The 18,844-nt window shown below is 44.0% G+C and overlaps 1 long non-coding RNA gene across 1 annotated transcript in view; it reads left to right on the top strand.

The window, feature by feature from the left end:
- The first annotated feature begins 15,068 nt into the window (after nt 1-15,068).
- LOC121013240 (uncharacterized) overlaps nt 15,069-18,844 on the top strand; it is a 30,151-nt gene continuing 26,375 nt past the window's right edge. The window contains exon 1 of the long non-coding RNA XR_005782594.1: nt 15,069-15,279. This is a non-coding gene — a long non-coding RNA (uncharacterized LOC121013240). The remainder of the gene's footprint in view (nt 15,280-18,844) is intronic.

Genomic DNA, 18,844 nt, shown 5'->3' with positions numbered 1-18,844 from the left:
CCTGCCTAAAAGCATAGTGGGGCTTCTGGAGATAAAGCCCAGGAAAATGTGAGGACCCTCTAAGACTGGACCTCCAGGAGACCTGAAACCAGAAGTTGTGTTGATTAATTTTAAGTACGAAGATTTTCCAGTTATCTTTCTCTTACTGATATCTGATTTCCATGGTGGGCATAAAACGTATTTTATATTATTTCAGTTCTTTTAACTGTGTCAGGTCTTGTCTTATAACCCTGGATATCTCTCTTTTGGTCAGTGTTCCTCAGGAAGAACATATTAAACAAACTGTTATTCAAGTATCAATTACATTAGTTGGTTGATGGTGTTTTTCAGTTCTGTATCCTTCCGGATTTTCTGTCTACTTGTTTGGTTGATTATTGAGAGGAGTGTTGGACTTTTCACCTATAATTCTGGATTTGTCCATTTCTCCTTCATTTTATCGATTTTTGCTGCAGGTACTTTGAAGCTCTGTTGTCAGGTGCATATATTAGAATGGCTGTGCTATCTTGGTGACCCTTTTATCATTTGCAAGGACAGTGAAGGCTACGAGGTTTTACCCCACTTGCAAGCTACTGCGTTAGCCTGCCACAGTTTCATGGATGCTGGCAGAAGACACAGGATGCTATTAGCCACGAGCAGTAGCCACACTCAGCATTTGTGCTGCTTCCTTAAGCCCCATTTCTCAGGGGATGAGGCAGCCATCGTCCAGATGGCACCCACAAGGCTGTTCCTTGAATCACAGCAGAGGATCCCTGTGATTAGGGAACCCAAATCTTTGCAATCTTCCTGACCTTTGCACCAAAGGGAGATACTATCGCTATTATCCCGGACTGGAAGCAAACTAGCCGCTGTCTTACTTGAGAGGGAAGCACTGTTTCTGTTCCCAGTGCTGTTGACTGTATACAAACATCCTTGAAAAGATAATCCAGATCCAAGACAGTCGTTGCCTCTGGGTCAGATCTGCTCACAAGGTGTTCAGAGAGTCTTTAGAGAATTGTCTTTTAGCAACAATGTCCCTCTTATCCCCGGTAACTTTTTCTTGCTCTGAAGTCTACTTTGTCTGATATTAGCCTAGCCACTCCAACTTTCTTTTGGTTAGTGTTTGCATGGCACATTGGTTTCCATCTTTTCATTAAAAAGATTTTTTAATGTTTATTTGTTTTTGAGAGAGAGAGAGAGAGAGAGCGCGCGCGCGCGCGCGCACAAATGGGGGAGGGGCAGGGAGAGGGAGACACAGAATCCTAAGCAGGCTCCAGGCTCTGAGCTGTCAGCACAGAGCCCAACATGGGGCTTGAACCCACAAACCAGAGATCATGACCTGAGTCAAAGTCGGATGCTCAACCAGCTGAGCCACCCAGGTGCCCCTCCATCTTTTCATTTTTAACCTACCTCTATCATTATATTTAAGATGAGGTGTTGTGTGTGTGTGTGTGTGTGTGTGTGTGTGTGTGTGTGTGTGTTTTGTTTTGTAGACAGCGTATTGTTTGGTCTTGTTTTTTTACTACCCTGAAAATCTCTTATTTCCTAATTTGCATATTTAGATCAGGAGCTGGCAAATTATGCCTGTGAATCAGATCTGGTTAGCTGCCTGTTTTTGTAACTAAAGTTTTATTGAAACATCGCTGTGCTCATTCATTTATAGCTTTTCTTTGGCTGCTTTTCCTTTACAAAAGCAGAATTGAGTAGTTGCAACAGAGACCATATGACTCAGAAATCCCCAAATATTTACTCTTTGGCACTCTCTAGAAAAAATTTTCAGACCCTGGTTTAGATTACTTATGGTTTCTTCTTTTTTTAACTAAAAAAATTTTTTTTTCAGGAGAAAGATCATGAGCAGGGGAGAGGGGCAGAAAGAGAGAGAGAGAGAGAGAATGAATCCCAAGCAGGTTCTGTGCTTAGTGCAGGGGCCAAAGCGGGGCTCAATCCCATGAACCTGGGATCATGACCCAAGCCAAAATCCAGAGTTGGACACTCAACTGAGTGAACCACCCAGGCTCCTCTAGATTATTTGTGTTTAATGTAGTTATTGACATGTCTGGATTTAGATTATTTTTTTTTTAATTTTATTTCTTTTTGTTTTTATCCTGTTTTTCAATCTTTATTTCCTCTCTCCTGCCTTATTTTGGATTATTAGAATAATTTTTAATATTCCATATTAATTTTCTGTTGAATTTTTCATTATATATCTTTGTATATGTTTTTAGTGGTGGCTTTAGGAATTGTAATGTACATTTCACAGTCTTAACATTTCACAGCCTAATTAGAACTAATATCACTTCAAGTCAAAGATACATCTATCTACTACACAGATCCCTTCTTCCTTCATGTTGGAATATCTATTTATTCGGGTTTTCTTTAATCTCTCTCAGAAATGTGTTGCAGTTCTCAGTATAGAGATCTGGCAATTTTTGTTGTTGTTGTTAGATTTAATCCTAGGTATTTATAGTTTTGATACTCTTGTAAATGGTATTCAATTTTTTTATTTTCAAATTTTTGGTAGTAGATATACAGAAATATGGTTGATTTTTGTGTATTAACCTTATAGACAGTGACTTTGATGAATTTATTAATTATAATTTTATTTTAGTTTTTCTATGTTTATAATCATGTCGTCTACAAATACATATAGTTTTATTTCTCCCTGTCCAATATTTATGCCTTTTATTTCTTTTTCTTGCCTTATTGCATTATTTGAGACCTTCAGTACAATGTTGAATGGAGGTGGTGATAGTGGACACCTTCCAAGAGACTTGGAGTGATGAAGGAGATTACTCTCCAGTGTGTTCTTTTTAATTCAGAACTGTTTTTTGTTTGGCACGGTCTGTCATGGGTCCTGGGAGTGACTGAGGTTACCTTACTTATTTCCAAAGACATCAATTTAGTCTTTTGTAGGCTCCAGGGAGGCAAGAGATCGATAGATGCCCCTGATCTGTATATACCTTCGTTCAAATTAGAAACAGACACTTCTTTGGTTAGATCACTAAAAGAAAAGTTACTCTTTTCTTTGGACTGATAAAGACCTGGCCATGACATAGGGCTTGGTGAGCTGAGCCTGAGCTGGATTTCAGCCTTTCTGTCCCTTTGGCTGGGACTTGGTGCAGCACAGACATTGTGCACTGTTTGGAGAGGAAGATAGGCCAGAGGACTGGAGAACAGAGTCAACCTGCCCTGGGGAAGTGGGTCCCAGCTCATCATTGTCAGCACTAGGAGGAGAGGGCCCATCTTTTGATGCTTCCAAGGGATTCTGACCCCAAATCATTGATCTAAATCTCTCATACGCAACTGACATTACATACCTTACTTTGTGAAATAGTTGCAAATCCCAATTTTGGGATGTAGCATCACTCCTGTCTTGTTTCTTCAGTGTCCTCTTGCCTTCATGACTGTTATCTTCCACCTGCCCTTTCTCCTAATTAGATCATACCACCATCAGCTTGGTCCATGTGAGAATTTGAATGTATAGGATTGGCTGCATTCATAGAAATCCAAGGAGGCAGTGACTTGGGTGTGGAGGGTGAAATCAGAGAAGCTCTCACTCCCTTCTGCTGATAGCCTATTTACCTCTTCTGCTCCTACCAGGTTGTATTTACCTGGGGGCATGCGTTTCTTTACCTGTCTTTTGTTAAGGGCATTTAAGAACTTTCTGTTACAAAATATAAATGAACCTAGAAGGAAAAAGTCATTATAGGTCTTAATACCATTCTGTGATTCATTAATACAGTATTGTGTATTCATCACCTAGCTTTCTAATGACCCAATCAATGTAGTTAAGTTTTGTTGGTGAGAGCAAGTGGAGAGGTGTAAAAAGCCATATGAAATTGGCCATGGGGTTTGAAATTGGCTATGGTTGAAATTGCCAGGGGAGTTTCTTCATCTAGAAATTAAGGCTGTGTATATCATACACAGTTCTTTTCCAACTCCAGTATCCAGTATTCTCAGCATTATCTTCAGAATAGTGGGAGGAAGGTAGATGAAAAGCTAAGCAGGGATCTACCAAATATGTGGTTACCTGGTACGGTTGGGATCCACCCACCACACCGTGTGCTCAGTAAAGGAAGCCAGGCTTCTTGAGTTCCTTCCTGTTTACTCCTCCTTCCCAGAGGTCCGAGAGACTCGACCCTTGGCCCTTTGGGAATTTGCATCTTTTGCCTTCATCTAAAGTCCTGGCAGTGAGCCAGTGTGGGGGAGAGGTGTTGACGCTGATGGCAACCTGTCATAAGGGATTAAAGACCCTTCTCCATGCTCTGCAATACCCTGGGCCACATGCCAGTCCTGCAGCTCCACATCATTTTTATAACTATGGATTCTATCTTTTCCTGCACTAGGCTATAAACTTCCGGAGCAGATGCTATCTCTCTTATCCATCTTTTTCCTTTCTGTCTTTTGCACGGGGCCTGCTACATAGTAAATGCTCAATTGATGAGCAGTGAATGAATGAATGGGAAGGAGGCAAGAGAGTGAATCAAATTTCGCTAGGTTTATATGTCAGCACTGACTGATTCTTTCCTGCTTGGGACCCTTCACATCCAGTTAGGCACTAAAATCCAATGATTCTTATTTTGCAATGTCTGTTTTTATGACTGCTTCCCTAAGTCCTCCCTCTTCTGGGAGGTTAGCCTCCAGCCCAGCTTCTTCCTCGCCACTTCTCCCTTCCTTATCTATCCCACACATATCTATCTGCCTAAAGTACATTTCCAGCTTATCACTGGGCTGCTCAGAGTAAAATCCAAATTAATCAGCTGCTCTCCTAGATCCTACCCTCCCTTCCGTCCTATCATTAAATGTGGCTTGAGCTTCTATCTGGCCTCTGGGGAGGAGCTCCACCTAAATTCTCTGCTCCAGCTAGATGGGGTTTCATCATAGTCCTGCCTCCAAGCCCTTGCAAACTATCTCCTTGCCTGTTCCAACTACGTGCACCTTTCTAGGACTTGGTAAACCCACCTCCTGCAAAGAAGCCCCTTGGGCATCCCAGGTCACCTCAGACTTGCTTTTCAGAAGCACATAATCACCAAACAGAGTGTAGAATGGTGTTATGTCAACATTGACATGATTTTATGTTTTTTTAATTTATTTTTTGAGAGAGAGAGAGAGAGAGACAGTGTGTGTGAGTGGGGGAGGGGCAGAGAGAGAGGGGGTCAGAGGATCCGAGGCTGGCTCTGCTGACAACAGCAAGCCTGATGTGGGGCACAAATTCGCAAACCCATGAGATCATGACCTGAGCGGGAAGCGACTGAGCGCCCCAAACACCCTAATATCTACGTGATTTTAAATTGTGGCAACAACACCTCACAACAACCAGGCTATCCGGGTCAGGAACAGAGAAGTAAGAACAATAAGTGGGGAATGGAGTTGGATCAGGGTCTTTGAGTGGCAGAGTGGGCGGAGCTTGTATGGGCTGACCTTAAAGGCATCACAGAGACTTCCTGTGCCATCCTTAAGACACCTGTGCAGCAGTTGACTTTTTTGCAGAAATCTCCAGAGAATGTCTCCTTAGATTCTGAGCATCCTGAGCGGTCTCCAAGTGCTTTTAAAGAGTCTGTAGAGCCTTTCCTGGGAACAGGTGTTGAAAGGGAGAAAGCCTGGAAAGCCGGGAAAGCTGGCTTCACAGCTCTGTGCCAGGATCCACGCTGTGTGTGGTGCTGGAGTAATGCACAGTCTGATCATTTGTGTGCCAGACAACATTTTTTCTTGGCTCTATCTTTAGTAATTTGTTATCGAGAAAAAGACTCCCAGCAAAATCATGTTTCTTGCACAATCCTAAAGGTGATAAATTGCCCAGGATGATCAGACACCAGAGTGGGTTGACCTGAGATCAAGATCAGGGCACATTGACGTTTGATCAAAATTGAACAGGACCTTTTGGGAACTGAAACATATTATCCACTTCCTACTGTGGCATGTTGTTTAAGTACTGGAAAACACAAACAAAACACCCTCTTCTTTTTATTGCAAAAAATAACGTACATTTGCTGAAAAAAATTAGATAATACAGACCAGCAAAAAATTAAAATCATCCATAACTCTGTTTTAGTGCACATCACCGAAATCTTTTATGCTCCTTGCCTCCCTCCCTCTCTCCCTCTCTCCTTCTCTCCTTCCTTTACCCTTCCTTCCTCCCTCCCTTCCTTCCTTCCTTCCTTCCTTCCTTCCTTCCTTCCTTCCTTCCTTCCTTCCTTCCTTCCTTCCTTCCCAATGGGAGGTGTTTAACCACTGTGCCTGCTTGGTAATTCCTAGAATTAGACCCCTTTCAGTGTCTGTGCTCCCCACCTCTCACCCTCAACCCCCTCCTCTCCTGGGGCACATCCTCCTTCTCTCTGCCTTTTTCTTGCCCTCAGAGGATTTCAGCTGGAGTCATCTGCATGGGTAGGGGCAGAGACCAGGGCAAACCTCAGCATGAAGATGGGCATATCCAATGGCTAAGGAAGGTTCTAACTGGACTCTACAGGCACGGCAGCTGGTATAGCTCTAGGGGCAGCTCGGGGAGGAGTGTGGCCTGACAGAAGCCACTGCCACACAGACTGTCTCTTTGTCACACCTCTCTCCATACAGTCAACACGTGACTGACCATAGGCTCCAGTGTGCGGTAGTGGTGTTTGGGGGCAGGGATGCACTGGCAGAAAGATTTACTTCTTCACGTTTTAACACACAGACAATAAGGTGCACGAAACACACTTGTCTTAAGCGCATAGCTCAATACAGTTTTACATTTGTGGGTACCTGTATGACTACATTTGAGCTCAAGGTAGGAAACATTTCCAGCACAGAAATGTCTCTATGTTTGTTTCCAGTCAATATCCATTTTTCCCTGACTCCTCTCCTCCCTGGACACAAAAAGGCAAACATGATTTGGGCTTCTTTTAAGATGAAGTTTTTATATCTGACTCCTTTTGTTCAAAATAATGTCTGAGATGCATATTGTTTGCAGATATGTTGAAAATCTTATCAGCTTCTTATTTTGCCAAAAAGGAATCATCTTGTGCATATTGTTTGTCACTGGTCTCCCCATTTAGCACATTGGCAACAGTTTCCCTGGTCTTTAGCATTCTTGTGCTGCGGATTTTTCAAAGTCCGGATGATGTTCTGTATGATGTATGTGCCGTAATTTATTTGGCCGGCCCTCCATTGTTCCACAGGAGATCATGTCCTTTTTAAAAAATTACAGACAATAATTCATTGGACACTCTTGCAATTAAGTCTTTGTGCACCTACTTAATTATTCCTGGAGGATAAACTCAGAAGTAGAATCACTCTGTCAAAGGTTGTATACATTTTTAAAGCTCTGTTATCCAGAAAGGTTGTACTAATTTTCCATTAGCAGCAGCAGTGAATGAGAGGGCCTCTGTCTCCTCAAATCTTTACCATCCCGGGCATTTTATTTTGAATAGTTGCCAATATATAGGTGAAATGGACCTTCTTGAAAAGTAATTTAAAAAATTTAAAGTATCTCATTTTATTTATTTATTTATTTTATTTTATTTATTTATTTTTTTAATTTTTTTTTTCAACGTTTATTTATTTTTGGGACAGAGAGAGACAGAGCATGAACGGGGGAGGGGCAGAGAGAGAGGGAGACACAGAATCGGAAACAGGCTCCAGGCTCTGAGCCATCAGCCCAGAGCCCGACGTGGGGCTCGAACTCACGGACTGTGAGATCGTGACCTGGTTGAAGTCGGACGCTTAACCGACTGCGCCACCCAGGCGCCCCTAAAGTATCTCATTTTAATTTGCATTTCTTCAATCACAAATGTGGTCAAACCCTTGTGTATTTAGTAACCTCCTCTTCTGTCTTGAGACTCTTGATGTCTGTCAGGCAGGGCTCAGCTGTAGGTAACAGAAACCACTCTTTCTATTGTTTTCCTTTCTTTTTTTTCTTAATGTTTATTTCTGAGAGAAGGGAGAGAGCACATGAGCAGGGGGAGGGGCAAAGAGAGAGGAGAGAGAGAATCCTAAGCAGGCTGTGTGTTGTCAGCACAGAGCCCCACGCGGGCTCAAACCCACAAACTGTGAGATCATGACCTGAGTTGAAGTCACACACTTATCCCACTGAGCCACCCAGGTGCCCCAGCACTCCTTCTAGGTTAAGGAGGAAGAGTTAGACAAAGGGAATTAGCTTCTTCCAGAATCCCTGGAAGGGCTGGAGGAGCAGGAATCCTGCGCTAGGCTTCTAGAAATGACTCTGAGAATGAAGCTTTGCGTCCTGTTCCCAACACACACCACGCTGTGAACTAGGCCGGAACCACTGCTAATTCTGCCATCGGAACAGACAACAGCAACAAAGTGAAAACAACCCAAGTCACAAAATACCTAGAAATGCTAAGTTAATGCAACAAACATCCTATTAAGTGTATATGAGGTCAGGAGGAGGTCGTGGAGACTCCCTGGGGCCACAAATGGAAAGGGAGCAGGAAACGGGCATTGCAATCAAACGCTAAGGCCTTGCGCGGGTGCTTAGTCTGGTAACCTAGGTGCTTGGATGGTACGTGGGTTTGGGAGCCTGTGCCTCGTTAGGGAGATGAAACTGAGGGTTCGAAGACCCCCCCCCCCAAAGGGCTATGTCCCTGGGAAAGAATGGACTGAATTAAAAAAAAAAAAATCTGACTTTTAGCAAAGAGAAATAACGAAATTTGTCTTTGCCCATGCTGGGCGGGGCGGGGTTGGGAGGGGGTGCGGAGGCGGGGTGTCCTGGGGCGGGGAAGGAGCTTCTGAGAATTCGTAACCATACATTGCCACTTGTATGGGTTTTGGGCTTGAGGTTTGAATCTACACTGAGTTGGTAACAATTTAGGATATGTCACAGAGGCTGTGCAGATCTTTCTGGGGAGACATAGCCTCAATCTAGGCCTTATAGGAAAACTCCAGCTGAATATACTCTTTCACTCCAAAATTAAAAAGATGAAGAAACAACCTACCATAAATTAAAATTAACAGAAACTCCTAAAAACTTATGATTCTGGATTTATCAAATGCAGAATATAAAACAAGAATGTCTAAAATGTTTCATTAAATTTAAAATACACACAAGAGGAGTGCCTGAGTGGCTCAGTCGGTTAAGTGACCAACTCTTGATTTCTGCTCAGGTCATGATCTCTCTGTTGCTGAGTTTGAGCCCCGCATCAGGCTCTGCACTGATAGCTACCAGCGCAGAGCCTGCTTGAGATGCTCTCTCTCCTTTTCTCTCTGCCCCTCTTCTGCTTGCGATCTCTCTCTCTCAAAATAAATAGACATTTTAAAAAATTTAAAAATATAAAATAAAAATAAAATGAACTATACACAAGAAAGGAACAAGAGATACTATATAATAGTATAATATGCATGCCAAAAAGTACACAAATTATAAGTGTACAGCTTGGTGAAATTTCACAATCTGAACATCCCCCATATTTCCTGTAAGTCATTACTCATACCTCTCCTAAGGATAACTACTATCCTGACTTCTAATAGCACAGATTAGTTTTAGGCTGATTTGAAAAAGCACCAAATAAAATAAGAGCTTGAAAGTATAGTCAATGAAATTCAAAAAACAAATCACCAAATGCATTAAATAGATTTGATATATCTAAAGAAAGATTTAGGGAATTAATCGAATTAGAGCTGAAGAATTTTCCAGAACACAGCACAGAGAAACAAAATAATGGAGAAAAGGCAGGAGTTACCAGATATGTTTCCAATAAAACTTGCAGAAGAACAGTGGAGAGAACAGGTAAAAGGTGTTTTTTTTTCAACAAGAGAATTTCTGGGAATTTTTCATAATTGCTAAAAGCTATGAGTCTTTAGATTCATGAATAATAGCGAGTCCCAAGCGGAATAAATAAAACAAACACCTTGACTCAGCACCATGGTACAGAGATCACTGAAGAAAACCAGAACCACATGCAGCCACAGAAAAGACAGGTGCCTTATGAAGGCAGAGCAGTGAGTTCAACACCAGATTCCTCAAAGGTGACAGTGGAAGTGGAGGCAGGAGAGGGGCGGTGCCTTCCAAATGCAGAGACACAGTAGTAGCTGGTAAATAGAATTATACGTTTGGCTAATTTATCCTTCAAGAATGTGGGTGCAAAGAAGATGTTTTCAGACCCCCCCCCCAACACCCCCGCAAACAAAACAGACAAATACAAAAACAACAAAGGCAGCAAAAACTATTGAGCATTTACTGCCTGCACAGCTTCACGGAGAGAACTTCTAAAGCATGTGATCCACAAGAAGGAAACTAATTCCAGAAGGAAGTTCTTAAATGCAAGAAGCAAAACTGAGTGAACAAAACTGGTAAGCATATGTGAAGGTCTTTGTAACTCAGCCTACAATAGGATCTGATTTGGGAGTTAAAAGACAAGGTCAGATTAAAATCCTGGATCACAGAAACATGTGTGATGGGAGAGGAAAATTAGACTTCAGATATTTTAAAGTCCCCATATTTTGGGGAAGAATAGCCTAGATACTTACTAGTTCTATGCTTTGTTAATTATGAATGTTAGAAATCAAAGGCTGAGCACTAAAAGAATAGAATTTGAGCAGTGTTCCTCAAAGTGTGCTCCCTGGGCCAGTATTATCAGCAGCACAGAGAAACATTTTTTAGAAATGAAAATTATTGGGTTCTGTCCCAGAAATCTAAATCAGAAATGCTCATTTGGAGATCAGCAATCTGTGTTTTTTTTAATTTTTTTTTTTTTTACGTTTATTTATTTTTGGGACAGAGAGAGACAGAGCATGAATGGGGGAGGGGCAGAGAGAGAGGGAGACACAGAATTGGAAACAGGCTCCAGGCTCTGAGCCATCAGCCCAGAGCCCGACGCGGGGCTCGAACTCACGGACCGCGAGATCGTGACCTGGCTGAAGTCGGACGCTTAACCGACTGCGCCACCCAGGCGCCCCAGCAATCTGTGTTTTAACAAGGTCTTCAGGTGATTCTGATGCCACTAACATTTGAGAACCATGGAATTAACTATATACGTTTGAACCCAGTGGAGGGAAAACAACTAAGTCATACTTCTTTTTTTTTTTTTTTTTAATGCTTATTTATTTTTGAGAGAGCATGAGAGGGGAGGGGCAGAGAGAGAACGGGACAGAGGATCTGAAGCTGGCTCTGTTCTGACAGCAGAGAGGTCCATGCTGGGCTCGAACCCACGAACTGTGAGATCATGACCTGACCCAAACCAAAATGGACACTTAACTGACTGAGCCACCCAGATACCCACTAAGTCAAACTTCTTAATCCAAAATAAGGTAGAGAAGGAGAAAAAAAAAATGGTAGCATAAAATGAGCAGGGGAAAGAGCAAAGTAGAAACAATCCCAAGTATATCAATACTAACACTAGTACTGCTAATAAAAAATATTGATAGACCAAATTTGCCTCTTAAGACAGAATTTTAGATTGATTTTTGACAAATCTATATGCTGTTTATAAGAGACATCAAAAAATTGAAAGTAAAAAAGTGAAAAAATATATGCAAGGAAAATAGGAAAACATGATTTCACAAAGTTGTCCATTCTCTCTAAATCTATCTATAAATTCAATTCTAATTGAATCCTAATAAAATTATAAACCAGGGGCGCCTGGGTGGCTCAGTTTGTTGGGCTTCCAACTTCGGCTCAGGTCATGATCGCACGGTTCGTGGGTTCTTAGCCCCACGTTGGGCTCTGTGCTGACAGCTCAGAGCCTGGAGCTTGCTTCGGATTCTGTGCCCCTCTCTTTCTGCCCCTCCCCCACTCGCGCTCTGTCTCTCTCTCTCTCTCTCTCAAAAATAACATTAAAAAAAATTCTAAACCAGGGTTTTCTGGGATCTTGACAAGCTGACTTTATAATTTTATAGAAAAACAAAGTGCCAGGATAACTAGATTAGAAGAAACACAGGTTTAGCATTGGTTACTAGGACTAAGTGGTCCAGAGTGGCATTGGTGAAGACACAGACAAGTAGATGAATGGTGTAGAGTGGAAAGCACAGAAAAATACCCATGTGTACATGGAAATTTGATAAACCTCCAAAGGCGTGGAAGATCAGTGGGGAAAGAATGGTGTGCAGACAATTGGTTAATCAGATGGGAAAAAATAAGATTGAATCTTCAGAGGCGCCTGGCTGGCTCAGTCAGAAGAGCATGCGACTCTTGATCTCAGGACTGTGAGTTTCAGCCCCATGTTAGGGGTAGAAGTTACTTAAAAATAAAATCTTTAAAAAAAGGGTAAGTTTTACACATATTAAAAAAAAAAAGATGGAATCTTCACATCTTCACATTATAAATAAAAATCAGTCCCACGGTAGATTAAAGATCCTAATAGGAAAGACAAAAATTTCCACCTTTAATGGGGCGCCTGGGTGGCACAGTCGGTTAAGCATCCGACTTCAGCCAGGTCACGATCTCGCGGTCCGTGAGTTCGAGCCCCGCGTCAGGCTCTGGGCTGATGGCTCAGAGCCTGGAGCCTGCTTTGGATTCTGTGTCTCCCTCTCTCTGCCCCTCCCCCGTTCATGCTCTGTCTCTCTCTGTCCCAAAAATAAATAAACGTTGAAAAAAAAAATTTCCACCTTTAAGAAAAAATGGTAAGACTTCTTACAAATCACACACAAAAAAAGCATAAATAACAAGATTGAGAACTTCCTGGTATTAAATTTCAAAACTTCATCACATGACAAAATTCAGGATTAAAAAGATAAGTCATCGACTCTGAGAAGTTACGTGCAACGTATTTTATCTGCAAGTACCAGCAGCAAAAGGTTAATAGACAGGATACATGCAGAACTGTTAATCAGGAAGATGAACAACCCAGTGGAAAAAGACAGGCAATTCGCTCAAGACAAAAACAAAATGGAAAATTAATAGAAAATGTTCCTGGTAATCAGGCAAAAGAACATTAAAACCGCAATGAAATATTTTATACCCTTCAGATCGATGAAAATTCCAACTGTCGATGGGCATCAACTACTGGTGTGGATGAGATGCAAACGGGCCAGAATGTAATCTGGTGACCACTTGGTAGAGTAATATTTAAATATGTAACCAATTGAAAAAAAAAAGAGATCACGAGATCCCAGTAAATCTTCACTTAGGTACATACCCTAGACAAGTCCTTGCACATGACAAGGAGACATGTACAGGACTATCTAAAATATCACTCTTTTGCAATGGAAAATTGCAAACATGAAATTACCATCATCTGGAGAATGGATAAATAGTGGAATACTGAATGGATAAATCTCACAATACTGCGTGGAAATGTAAATTGCAGAAGAATACATACTGTGTATACCAGTCCCAGTCTTCGACTGGGGAATATGGGACCCCCGTCCTGGGTCCCCCTGTCTAGGAGTCCCTGTACTTTCGATCACTTTCCTTGGCATGGTTTACCTCCCCCACCAGTGCCTGGGACTGGGGCTGCCTGCCCTCTGGGCAGGGAGGTCAGCGCTTGGACAGAGACCTGCGTGGATCTCCGTCCTCACACCCCCCCTGCACAGCACACGTTGTTGCTCAGATGTCAGAGGAGCTCTGGACTGTGCCTTTCTGTGCCAAGCCAGGTTCCAGCAAGGGCTGTCAGCAGACCGTTCCAGCTGGCTGCTGCCCTTTCTCTTTCACGGCGCAGAGCAAGACGGGGCTGCCAGCGTGGTGCTGACACACGAATATGGGCAACTCAAATTATTTATGTAGACAGGGCCCCTGCAGAATTCAATTCAAGGTGGGAGTTGCTTCTTGAAGGGAGAGAATTAGGTTAGGGTTAGAATTACGTTGGGAACTCGTCTTGAAATGTTTTATTCCTTGAGCTGTGTGGTGGAGGATAAAAGGCACTGATTGCATTACTTCTTATGCCTTTGTGTATGTTTGAAATAGTTCATAAAATTTAAAAAAAAGGGGGAAGAAAGAAAAGCCACTTAAGCCCCTCTCTGCCTGTGTGGGGGATGGGTCAGCTGGGCTTCCGTGGTGACTGCGGTGGGAGGGGGCGGGGGAAGAGCATGCCCCCCTCCGCCTTCCCCCCCCCCCCCCCATCCCTGCAGCTCCCGGTGCCGGCGGTCTCCTGTGGCCTTTCAGGGCTGTGTTAGCCCCTTCACCAGCACATACTTGCTGAACACTTAAGTCTTGCAAATGGAAAGAAAATTCCACGGCAAGTTAAAAGTCATCCCAAGTTTGAGTCTTGGACAAGACTGGTGAAAAATGGTTTTTCATCGAATTCAATCCAGCCATAGGCACTTGTACTGCGTTGAGACGCATCTTAAGTATTGAGATACAGGAGTTTTCGTTTGGTGATTCTTCCCAGTGTCTCAGGACAGGGAGGAAATCTCCTGAGGTAAAAAAGCCACGCTGGGAAACGGGCCCCTTGCTAAGTTCCCTCCTGGAAGCGGCGCCTCCCCGTGTGGGACGCTTTTTCTCCTAAGTGAGGTTTCAGTTCCAAGCCAGACCAGTTCTGCAGCATGCTTTTGTACCTTTCCAGAGACCGATCTGAATCAGCTTGCCAAGGCTTTAAAACCCACTGGATTCTTTCGTTACTTAAAAAGCCTCTTTCTCTGGAAAGCCTTTGAGCGAATCATAAAATTAACATCTAAAAGACTTAGCAGCCACTGAACCCGGAAGGCTGTGGGCTTGATAGGCCGCGCGGTAACAGACCTTCCTAAGGGCAGTTGGGCTCGGGAGGCAGCTTTGCAGGTGGAAAGAAGGCGGCTGCTCAGAGGTGGAGGTGCCCAGGCCCGGGAGGCGGTGGGGGGAGGGAGCAGTAGTACCCTAGGCCCGAGCCCCAACCCTCCCGGCCCTCCCCCTGCCCCCTCACTGTTCCAGTGCACAGTTGATTAGCGGGCACCCCGCCCCCCTCCCTGTTCATCCTTTCTCTGGCTCGGTTCTAAGCAGACATCAACAAATGTTTAAACAAAGCAGGAGGGAAGCCAATTTTAGTTACTTTCACTTCCCCGCATTTTTTTTTTTTTTATTGCTTCAGTTAGGTGTAACAAATTTTTTAATTTACATTTTCAATTCTATTTTAGACCAGTTGTCTAAACTGTTAGACTGTAGACATTTTCTTTTTAATGAAAAAGAAAAGATTGACTTGGGTGTTGATTAGTCGGGGCTTGGTTTAGCATTCAAGAACATTGTCCTGCCGTTTTCCACTTCTTTGTTTTTTTGCCCCAGATTTTTCTTTACCTCTTTTGTCTCCTGTATCTTTCCAGTTCTGTGGACTTCTCTGAGGGGAAGAGGGCTCTGAGGATTGAAGAAAGAAAAGCTCTTCTTTAGTCATTTATTACTCACAGGACTTCTGATGATTGAGTTTTCTTGCATATTTGGCCCCTCTACGTCTACCTTTAGAAATTCAGGTAACCCCGATGAGGGGGGTGGGTGGAGAGAATAAATCACGTTTCTCTTTTCCCTGACTTTGTGATGGATCATGGTCTCCGTAACAGTCCTGCCAAAACCTGCAGTTTAGAAAGTGAAGGAGGTGGAGAGGAGCCAGGCTAGCCTGGGGGGTCGGGTGGGGTGAGGTGGGGTGGGGTGGGGTTCTAGAAGGTAGGTAGCTATTCATTTTGGGTGTGCATTTTGTCAAGAGTAGCTGCTTTCTAAAGACTAACACTGCAGCTCAAGGGTCTGGAGGATGAGATTTGTGAATCTGAAAGATGTTTCAAAGGCAAAAATGCATTGCTCATGCAATGTGTCTACAGAGAATGTCTTCCTTGGACAGATGGAAGTCCTCCAGGCGAGGCAGACCCCTGGTTCCTGCCCTCAGTGGCACATCTCTGCCAGCCTGTCCAATGAAAGGGACAAACAACGCTGGTTATGGTTCACTGTATTGGGGCACCAGGGTGAGCTCCACGCTGGGTTATATCCGGTGGCCTGGGTGCCCAGGGAAGGGGGCCTCTTCCTCTTTCAAGTCTTCCTCGAGATTCAGGTACATTGGAAAACTCACTCCCAAAAACTTCTGGGACGTTGTTAAGGGGATGAGATGGATATTGGGAGGTTACCCAACAACCTTTTAACTTTCTGCATTCTAATATTTTCCTGTAATGTGCGACGCAATCTCCTGACTTCAACTGTTGGGTTGTGATATCACACTTGTATGGGCTGCATAGCCTCCCTCGGTGGACAGTGGCAGTGCGAGCCCATGTCCCCTGTCACTTCTAGGCTAGCTCTTCTCTTTCTACTGTGGGTTAAACTGTTAATGTTGGTCATTTTTTTTTTAATTATTTATTATTTTTTAAGTCAACTCTACCTCCAAGGTGGGGCTCAAACTCATGACTCCAAGATCAAGAGTCACATGCTCTCCTGCGGGAGCCAGCCAGGTTGCTCGGATATTGGTCACTTCTAGTGCCGCCTTTCACAAACCCCACCCTGCTGTTTTGGGAATTTGTCCTGCTCTTCACATTGTCCTGTCTTTTCTTCAGTCGTGGCTCCTTCAGTTGGGGCAGAAAAAGGCTGCCATTTTATAGACATTGCCGGCTGGTGATGGCCCTTCTGGTCTTCCGGGGAGAGGACTATCTATAAGGGGGTACGCGTCTGGCTCCTCTGACTCTTTTTCAAGTAGGCCTGGCCCTTGGGCCTGCCAGCCTAGGTTAGCTTAGCCAGCAACCCCCTCCCCTGCAGTGATGCGTGGAGTCCTGTGTGACCAGATTCCTCACGCCCCAGCCCCCAGGCAATGGATGCCTGCTCACCTAGCCTGCCTTCAGCAAGGATCTGGTTGGCTCCTTTTAACCAAATCTTCCTCACTTCTGATGTTTCCACCTGGTCAGCTTTCCATCCACGGACCCCCACTGGCCCTTGGCTATAAATCCCCACTTTTCTTGTTGTATTACTGCAAAAGCCCATTGCAGCGATCCTCACACATATTGAGATGGTCCCTAACAAAGTCCATCTTATGACTTTATCAAGTATCAGAATGATTTTTTTTTTTCCTTAACGCTTGGACAAATCAGTTGCTGCGTGCCATGTGCGATGGGCAAGTTCGTGGTTGCTGGCACTTAGGCCTTCCTGTGCTTTGCCATCAGAGGAGTCATATTTGTGTGTAAATGACAGGATAAGCTACTGAGACATTATGTTTTGTCTTGTCTTTTGGGAAATCTGAGAGTTCCTTTTCCGATTCCCAGATAGGAATATGTAATTGTTCCTTTTCCTGTTCTCAGAAAGGCAGCCAAGCGTTTATGCCCTAAGGCCTGGATCAAGAATTGTAAAATTCAATTCTCACAAGTAGGTAATGTAAGTTTGTGACGTAGCCCCAGTGCGGCAATAGAGAGTGGTGGAGATTGTGGCAAGCAGGGAACTCTTGTCCCAAAGAAAGCCATTAGTCAGCTCCCACCAGCCATGGCATGTGCGAATGTGCACCTGCTATTTCCAGAGCACCTGACTTTTATTTTTACCTTTTTGTTTAAAAAATTTTTTTTTATTTGGGGCTCCTGGGTGGCTCAGTCAGTTAAGCGTCTGACTTCAGCTCAGGTCACGATCTCATGGTTTGTGAGTTCAAGCCCCGCGTCGGGCTCTGCGCTGACAGCTCTGAGCCTGGAGCCTGCTTCAGATTCTGTGTGTCCCTCGATCTCTGCCCCTCACCCACGTGCATTCTGTCTGTCTGTCTGTCTGTCTCTCTCAAAAATAAATAAACATTAATTTATTTTATTTTATTTTAGAGATAGAGAGTGTGCGAGCAGGGGAAAAGGGCAGAGAGAGAGGAGAATCCCACAGGACTCTAGCCCATGACCCTGGGATCATGACCTGAGCTGAAATCAAGAGTTGGATGCTCAACCGACTCAGCTACCCAGGCACCCCACTATTACCAGAGCACCTGATTTTTAAATAGAAAATAGGAAGCTGGATATCTACATGAAAATTCTAGGTTTTTTTAAGTGTTGGCAAGTAACAAAAGCAAACAAACACAGTAGGGACAAAACACCCCAAAATTTTGCTTTCGGGCATGTGGTTTGTAATATCTTGTTACCCCTCTAGTTGAGGGAGGGCAGTTAGGAGGCTGAATTTGCTCCCACACCTCCTCCAGCGCGAGTACAGAGGAAGAAGGCTGCTTCTTGGACAGGAAGAGGAGGGGTGGGCAGCGGGGGATGGCTTGAGTTTAGGCCCATAAGAGTTTCCAAAACTATGCCCTGCATATCCACAGGGTGTTGGATGGGTCCCCTGAGTCACGTGCCCTTGGAGAGTAGCCAGCCTGACCTGCAAGCCTTGGCTTAGATCTTCATGCTGATCCTCAGTCAGAAAGGAGCATGTGCAACCGGCCTTCATGACGTCCACGTGGTCTTTTTTTCCAGTTCTCTGGACTGCTGGGGCCCAGGGGTTCCTGCACGAGCCTAGAGGCTCAGAGAGAGGGGAATCCCCAAAGCACAGCTCAGGCAGGATTTTCTGCGAGGTTGGTGGTTCAAGGCCAAGACATATTTAATTGGTTTAGAAAATAGAGATTCAAATATATGCCAGGTATCTTTGTATGCCAGTGTGTGTGTGCATAATATCTCATGTTTGGGACCCAGCTTGGAACCCTGAGAGTTTTGAAGATGTGGCTGCCTGAGAGTCAAGGCTTCACTCTGCAAAGATTTCCTCCTCCTTTAAAACTACCTGTAGGGGCAGCTGGGTGGCTCCGTGGGTTGAGTGTCTGACTCGATTTCAGCTCGGGTCATGATCTCATGGTCATGGGTTCGAGCCCCGTGTCAGGCTCTGTGCTGACAGCTTGGAGCCTGCTTGGGATTCTTTTTCTCTCCCTCTCTCTCTGCCCCTCCCCTGTTCATACTCTCTCTCTCAAAAATAAATAAACATTAATAAATTAAAAAATCTACCTGTAGTTGTTAGAAATGCTAGGGACGTCCATATCACTTTCTGCATGTGAGCAGAACTTAGGAAACCAGGCAGGTGCCTCCTCGTCCTGTGCAAACACATTGCTGATTTACCTGCCCTCTG

Source organism: Herpailurus yagouaroundi, unplaced genomic scaffold (genome assembly GCF_014898765.1).
Source record: "Herpailurus yagouaroundi ecotype Mexico unplaced genomic scaffold, PumYag 198, whole genome shotgun sequence".
NCBI classification, from domain to species: Eukaryota; Metazoa; Chordata; class Mammalia; order Carnivora; family Felidae; genus Herpailurus; species Herpailurus yagouaroundi.
The sequence above is the reverse complement of the archived record's forward strand: the minus strand, read 5'-3'. Positions and strand labels throughout refer to the sequence as shown.